This window comes from Pelodiscus sinensis, chromosome 5 (assembly GCF_052426305.1).
Source record: "Pelodiscus sinensis isolate ZL-2025 chromosome 5, ASM5242630v1, whole genome shotgun sequence".
NCBI classification, from domain to species: Eukaryota; Metazoa; Chordata; order Testudines; family Trionychidae; genus Pelodiscus; species Pelodiscus sinensis.
In genome coordinates, this window is record NC_143056.1 from 117,101,958 (window position 1) to 117,110,544 (window position 8,587).

An 8,587-nucleotide genomic window follows, 5' to 3' on the forward strand; every position below is an offset into this window, starting at 1 on the left:
TGGCCAAGTTTCCATGGTCCCATAGAATCACAGAATCCCAGCGTTAGACCAGACCTCAGGAGGTCATTGAGTCCAACTTCCTGCCCAAAGCAGGACCAACCCCAACTCAATCATTCCAGATAAGGCTTTGTCAAGATAGAACTTAAAAAAATCTAGGAATGGAGATTCTACCACCTCCCTAGGTAACCCATTCCAGTGCTTCACCACCTTTCTAGTGAAATCGTTTTTTCCAATATCCAACCTAGACCTCCCCTATTGTAACTTGAGACAGTTGCTCCTCATTCTGTCATCTGTCACTACTGAGAACAGCCTCTTTCCATCCTTTTTGGAACCCCCTTTTCGGTAGTTAAAGGCTGCTATGAAATCCCCCTCACTCTTCTCTTCTGTAGACTAAACAAGCCCAAATCCCTCGGCCTCTCCTCGTAGGTCATGCACTCCAGCCTGGCTCTCAGTGTTCTATGCTGTTATTTAGCTATAATTTACTCCTAAATGTCTTCTAAGAGCCAAGTAAACAGTGGAAGTGTTGGTAATGCTGCTAGAAAATTGTCTAGTTTGGCACTAGTCAGATCCTGAGGGTGTTGGACTAGAGAAGTTCAGCCTGTAGAAGCATACCTTTTTGCTGCTGCTTCCCTATTTACAGTTACAATTTGCTATGTTAGCCAGATTATAATCAATTTACTGTATGCCATATTACATATCGTTACTGTTTTGTAATGAATTTGTCCTGATGTTCCTTAACATCTTTTCACTACACTCCTTCCTTTCAAGGAGGCATTTAATAACAATTGAGGAATCTCTCAAAAGGAAGGTAGGTATGGATGGTGATAGCTCTGCTGTTGTTACCTGCACAGCATGTGCCATGTTTGTGTTCCTCCCAAAAGAAAGAAGGGATTTCATGTGCACTAAGTGCAAGCTGGTCACCATTTTGGAAGAAAAAATTAGAGGACTGGAGGCCCAAGTATCGACCCTACGTTCTATCAGAAAGGATGAAGACTTCCTCGATAGAAGGCAGCGTTTAATCCTGGAGACACAGCAGGCTGAAGAGCCAGTTAAGGACAAGGAAGAAAACTAGCAGCATGTAACCTCTAGAAGGAGAAGGCAGCCTGCTCAGGTATCCCCCATTCCTGTAGATGTAAGTAACAGCTTTCAGGCTCTCTCTACAGGCACTGTGGTGGAGAATGCTTTGGCAAGAACCTCTCATAGAAGAAATCAGAAGGGAACACCATCTACCAGAAGGCATGGGATGTGCAGTCCTAGGGTGTTCCAAAAGAAGACGGTGGTGGTGGTCGGGGACTTCCTCCTAAAATGAACTGAGTCATCCATCTGCTGTCTAGACCTGCAATCTCAAGAAGTGTGCTGCCTACCGGGAGCTTGCATTCAGGATGTGACCGAGAGTCTTCCAAAAGTGATTAAACCTTCGGATTGCTACCCCTTCCTGCTTCTCCATGTAGGAACTAATGATATGGCCAAGAATGACCTTGAGCAGGTCACAGCAGATTATGTAGCGCTGGGAAGAAGGATCAAGGAATTTGAAGTGAAAGTGGTGTTCTCATCCGTGCTTCCGGTTGAAGGGGACTGAATGACTAAGTAGCAGTTCAGCAGAAAATGATGGGGATTACAGTGGATGAGAAGCTGGATATGAGTCAATAGTGTGCCCTTGTAGTCAAGAAGGCTAATGGCATATTAGGGTGCATTAGGAGGAGCATTGCCAGCAGATTCAGAGAAGTGATTATTCCCCTTTATTCGGCTCTGGTGAGGCTGCATCTGGAATATTGTGTACAGTTCTGGGCACCCCACTATAGACAGGATGTAGACGTATTAGAGACGGTTCAGCGGAGGGCAACCAAAATGATTAGGGGGCTGGAGCACATGACCTATGAGGAGAGACTTTGAGATCTGTGTGTCTTTATTCTTCAGAAGAGAAGAGTGAGGGGTGATTTGATAGCAGCCTTCAACTTTCTGAAGAGAGGTTCCAAAGAGGATGAGAAAGGCTGCTCACAGTAGTGATGGATGGCAGAACAAGAAGCAATGGTCTCAAGTTACAGTGAGAGAGGTCTAGGTTGCATATTAGGAAAAACTATTTCACTAGGAGGGTGATGAAGCACTGGAATGGGTTACCTAGGGAGGTGGTGGAATTTCCATGCCAACAGGTGTTTAAGTCTCGGCTTGACAAAGCCCTGGCTGGGTTGATTTAGTTGGGATTGGTCCTGCCTTGGGCAGGGGGCTGGACTTGATCACTTCCTGAGGTCTCTTCCAGCTCTATGATTCTATGATTCTATAAATTCAAGTGCCTTACTGAAATCTGTTACATCAACAACTGTTACCGCTATCAACCAAACTTGTAATCTCATCAAAGATAACCCCGTTAGGATGTATTTTCCACAAACCCATGTTGATTGACCTTAATTATATTACTTTCCTTGAATTTCCTTATTAAATGAGTCCTGTATCAGCCACTCCCTTTTACTGCCCAGGATCAATGTCAGACTGACAAACCTATAATTACCAGGGTCATGCCGCTTAACTTCTTTAAAAATTGGCACAGAATTAGCTTTCTGCCAGTCTCCTGGATCTACCTCAGTGTTCTAAGACTAAGTGAAAAACAACAATAATATAGTATAATATAATGAAGCAGCTGATACAGAACTCATTTAATACAGGACTCAGTGTGCTCTTCAAAAACATTGGATGTAAATTATCCAAACCTGCTGATTTTTTAATGTCTAACCTAGGTAGCTGCTCTTTAACATCCTCCTGTGATACTACAGGAGGGTAAAAGTGTTATCACATAATATGACATCTATTTTTTCCAAAATGCAGAGCAGAAATATGTATTGAATATTTCTGCCTTATTACTAATTGCACCATCTCCACTCAGCAATGCACCAAGACCATTGTTAATTTTGGTAATATAATTAATTTTTTTTTGTCTTGCTGTCCTGAACTTTGCTAGCCATAGATTTCTCCTTTATCCCTTTGCTTCCTTTATCAGTTTTCTAGATCTCCTAGCTTTTGATTCATATTTAGCACTGTCAACTCTCCTGTTCTTCCATTCGTAATAAATATGTATATATAAATAAAACTGCCTTTATTTTCCTTTTACACCAGGTCAGTTTTTTAAAATCAATATGCCCTTCTTTATCTACTGTGGCTTTTGGGTATCTAGTAAAGTGTTCTTAAACAATTCCAAATTAGCATTCACTTTTTTCTGATTAAAGTCTTCCTCACAGATTATTTGCATGATAACTGTTCTCAGTTTTGAAAAACTGGCTCTTTTAAAGTACCAAGAATATATATAACTGATCTGGAGTTTTCTCTGCTTTAGCTTTATATCCAACGATGATCACTTGTACCTAAGTTACATATACAGTGGGAGATGCATAATTCCACCCTCCTCCCCGTCCCCACCTTCACCCATGTAGGAAGAAGTAGATTTGCTGTGCAAAGAACAAAACAGTTAAAGTTGAAAATGAATAGATTATCCAGATCTCCCTTTAAACCCTAGTCCAGCAGGAAAATCCTGAGGGGCAGCCAAATCTCAGCATTTCTAGGAAATTTTAAAAAAAAGAAGCAAACAACCCCCCTCCCCCACCATTTTCACAAGAATCTGTCCTTGATTAAAACAGAAACATGGCAGTTGGGAGAGAACTGATTGTTCAACAGAAGGTTCAGAAGAACAAATAAAAAAGTATGTTTTTTCAGGTTGTGATGGAGAAATGTGTGAAGCTCAAGGAAACAACTGTAAATTGCATCTATTAAAGTCCAAGCATTTGCCACTGGGGGCAAAGGACCAAAGGGTAGTCAGCAGGACAGGGAAGAGTAGAGTGATGTCCAGGATTGAGTGTAAGACCTTTTTTATAAAATAATTCAATGGATTTGTCACAATGCTAAAGCATAGGCTGATGTCCAATGAGCGGAAGTGTAGTATTGAGGCCTCTCCCGAAAAGGCCAGAGGTATCATTAATATGTACCAAAAATATGAAATAATGACTAAGTGCTAAGACCTTTTGACAAAATACAGCAATGAAAATGTAGAAAAGGTCCCATATTCAGCCGATCCAGTTTTTCTGGACACAGGTGTGTCTACACTGGCCAGTTTTTCTGGAAAATCAGCCGCTTTTCCGTAAAAACTTGCCAACTGTCTTCACTGGCCGCTTGAATTTCCACAAAAGCACTGACTTCCTACTGTAAGAAATCAGTGCTTTTTGCGGAAATACTATGCTGCTCCCGTTCGGGCAAAAGTGCCTTTTGCGCAAAACTTTTGCGCAAAAGGGCCAGTGTAGACAGCTGAGATTTGTTTTGCGCAAAAGCACGTCTAGATTGGCCATGGATGTTTTTCTGCAAAAAGTGCTTTTGCGGAAAAGTGTCCGTGCCAATCTAGACGCTCTTTTCCGCAAATGCTTTAAACGGAAAACTTTTCCGTCAAAAGCATTTCCGGAAGATCATGCCAGTCTAGACGTAGTCAGGAAGTCTGCAAAGTATCGAGGATCATCTTGCTCCTCTTATTCCGGACAAATCTCAGTTAGGTATGAGTAGAACCATTTCTATTGGCTGGTGTGACCCACTATTCAGAACCATGTATAATCTCTCCCCTGTTCATCTTGCCAGAACTTAAACCAGCCAGAGATGAGAATAATTACCCTTCATAGCTGCAGATCAGCAGCCAGGTTCCTCTTCTCAGCTGGCAAAATGCAGGAAACATTAAGTAAATAAAATATAAGCGCCACCAATCAGTACTTTTCCCTATCCTTCCCTATCAAATGACATTTTTAATTGTATAAGTATTAGGTCTAATCTAAACCCCACTTAAACCAGGGGAAAGACTGCCATTAAATTCAGTGGACTTTGGATCACACCCACAAAGGACATGATATCTAATAATTCATTTTTATTTTCCATCTCACTTTCCCCAGTTTCAAAGTCCTTCTCTGTTACTCTAAGCTCTTCAAAACACTCACGCGTGCACACACAACCTGCCACCATTACCACAACAAGATGATATTCCAGTCTGGACAAAGCTAAGGTCTGGGGTATTCAGTGATGAGGTCCCAGTCGTGAACCATTGAGAGTTGTTGCATGGGTGTGACATCATCAGAAAGGCCCATCTAAGCAATAGAATATAGCTTCTGACAATCAGTGTCATAAGTCATCTAGCTATCTATTTTAGAAATGTCTGTCTGTGAGTCTGTTTGTTCAAGAACTCCTCCTAAATGGTTAGAGCTAGGACCACCAAATTTGATACGCAGCTTTCTCTTATCTTAACTTAAAGCAAGGTCACAGTTTGGTTGTTCCAGGGTGATAGGATGTGCCAGGAATGGGATTGTTTTCCCTAACATGGAAAGGGAGGGGCACAGAGAGGAGAAACACAATACTGAGAATGGCCACTGGGACAAGTACACCACCAAGAAAGTGGCCAATAGTGCTCCTCCATCTTGCCTGCCACCAGACAGAGGGGTTTCGGGGGAGAGACAAAAGGCCCCTGATGGCTTGGGGAGGGGGGCGGAGAGAAAGCCCCGCCAGATGGGACCCCCCTGCCCTGAGCCCCTCCTCACCCCCCCAACCCTCACTCTCACACTCCCCATTCCACAAATTTCCTGCATGCCCTGCCATATCCCCAAGGCCCTTCCCTGACTCATGCATGCCCCCCCCCCCCCCCACACACACACACACATTGCCAGCCTCCTGCCCTGAAGGACCCAGGCAACACCAGGTAACTCTTCTAGTAGTTTTATAAAACCACAGGATGGGCAATAATTTTGGACAGGGGGCCACCGCACTAATTTTTGAAGTGGTCCTGGGCTGCCCCAGAAGGGTGCGGACAGGACACTTATGTGCTCCTCCTCCCACAGATCCTGATGGGTCTGGGGGTGGGGGAGCATGTGAAGTCTTTGCCCCGCCTCCCCTGCCTAGAGAGAACTGTCAGGTGTTCTGAACAGCTGGCTGTTCCCTCTAGGCACCCGCCCCATTGCAGGGCAGGAGGCAACTTCACGAGCTCCTCCCAGCCCCAGGCCAATCAGAGCCTGGGACCAGGAGGAACATGTGAAGTCTCTTGCTCCCTGACCCCCCCCCCTCCCCCCGGCAAGGAAGACACTGCGCTTAGTGTGAAATTTCCTTCACTTCATTTGCATAATGGCAGCTGCCGCTTTTTTCCGAAATGGGGCTTTTTCGAAAACTCCCCCGCCTCAAAAAATGAGGTTTACAGGACCTTTTGAAAAAGGTTTTTATTTTTAAAAGATCCTTTCTAAACTGCCGGGGGGGAGGGGGGTTTTGAACAAACACCATTTAGAAAAAAAGTGGCAGCCGCCATTAAGCAAATGAAGTGCAGGAAATTCAAATTCTGGTTTCATTTGCAATATCAACGTGCCTAATTTACATCCCTTTCTCAAAAAAGGGATGTAGTCTAGACACACCCTTAGAGTAAAAGTGCCACGCGCCCCTTGAAGGGCAGGAAGAGAATCAGGGCCTGGGGGTGGGAAGAATGCACAAAATCTCGCTCCCTGCCTTTACCCTGCAAGGTAGGGAAGTGGCAGGGCATTCATTGGCCAGGTCCACCCACTTTGCGGGCTGGATCCAACTTACAGAGGCCCCTTTGCCCATCTCTGATAAAAGCATAAGAACGGCCATACTGGGTCAAACCAATGATCCATCTAGACCAGTATACCATCTTCTGACAGTGGCTGGTACCAGATGCTTCAGAAAGAACAAAAATAATAGGGCAATTTATTGAGTAATCCATTCCCAGTCACCTGGAAGTCAGAGGTTTAGAAACACTCTGAGCATGAGAGTGCATCCCTGAGCATCTTTGCTAAAAGCCACTGGAGGCTCTATCCTCCATACATTTATCGAATTCTTTTTTTGAACTCATTCATAATTTTGGCCTTCATAACACCGCCCCTCCCCCCAGCAATGAGTTCCACAGGTTACATTGTGGGACAAAGTATGTCCTTTTGTTTGTTTTAAAACTGCTGCTTGTTAATGTCATCAGGTGACCCCTAGAACTTGTGTAATGTAAAGGGTTAAATAACTTCCTTATTCACTTTCTTCACCTCCTTCCTGATTTTTATAGATCCCCATCATATTCCCCTTAGTCATCTCTTCCAGTTCAAGCCTTTTTAATCTCTCCTAACATGGAAAATGATCACATTCCTAACCATCTTTTTTGCCTTTCTCTGTATTTCCCCCCCCCCCCCCCCCCCCCAATTCCAGTGCATCTTTGTTGAGATAGAGCAGCCAGAACTTCAGGCCGCATGCAAGGTGTGGATTTAAATAGGGGCATTATGGTTACAGCTTTATGCTCTGTAAAGCATTCCCATGGCAGAGGTGCCCCATTTTGAATCCATGAGACTGAAGAATTCCTGGAACTGGTAAACTCTGAGGATACTAACCGGCACAGAAGAGACTGTCAGGCCTAACAGAGGCCCAAGCTGAACCTTCAGCAAAGGCAGGAGATCTGCTGGAGTCAGTAAGGTAGAATGGGGGAAACTTATCTGATATTTTGTTAATTCTGCCATAGCGTGTGTCAGAAAGTCCACGGGTGGATTTATCCATAAAATCTGCACTACTCTCACACCTAGAACTGGCCCCTTTATGATATCAGAAGAACAGGATAGTATGGAGTTGCCCATATTGTGTGTATTCAGTGTATAAACGACTTTACTTTCTGACACTTTTCAGGAGCACTGAATTTATCTTGGGAGGGAAAATAAACAGTTAATGCTACACAGAAACATTTTGGGCAACAGGGAATGCTGAGCAAAAGGCAGCCATTTGAGTCTGGTGCTGTGTTATTGTAAGGATCTAGGGGCCGAATTGCTGGACAGGGAGGGTAGGGAGTAGTGTGTGATAGTCATTTTCATTCAGCAAGCCTGGCAAGAATAAATGGAACATATCCAGACTAGCACAGAGGAATGATCAGGGTTTCTGGCATTCACGCACCCTGACATTTCTTGTTGAAAATGGAGACATGCTGAAAACCACATCCCAACCATCAGCAAAGCTCTGTGCCACTCAGCCTCCTTCCTTCCCACTGCCCTACCCTCAACACACTCCACATGCCCACCTGCTGACTTCTTGTGTCTATCAGATGATGCCTTACCATCTGCTCTAATTCAACCACAGGTCATGGAGATGGAAGCAGGAATTACTGTTAGAAATTTTATCGCCTATCGTTTGCAAAAGATCATATTCGATTACCATAATGGCCCCTTCTTTTCATAACACGTATGTCTCTCTGAGCCTTAAATCTGGCTCCAGCTTGTCAGGTTCTCTGTCTCTTATCCTGGCATTTCTTAAATACTAAGGGTCAGGTTCTCTGCTGGTCTAAAACAGCATAACTTCATTCACATCAACTGAGCAATGCTACAACGGTTGAGGATCTGGTGCTAAGGCTCTCGGATACCAAGGCAGTAGGTACCTTTTAATAATAACTGGATAGTTAGATTGACCAATCTATCCCTGCACTTTCTAGAGGAACAGCTTCCATTAGTTGTATTGCCCTATTGAGAATGGGCTTACATCACATTGTGTTCAAATTTAATATGTTCAAAGGGAGTTTAACATTTTAGTTGTTTGGTGGAGACCACGAAAG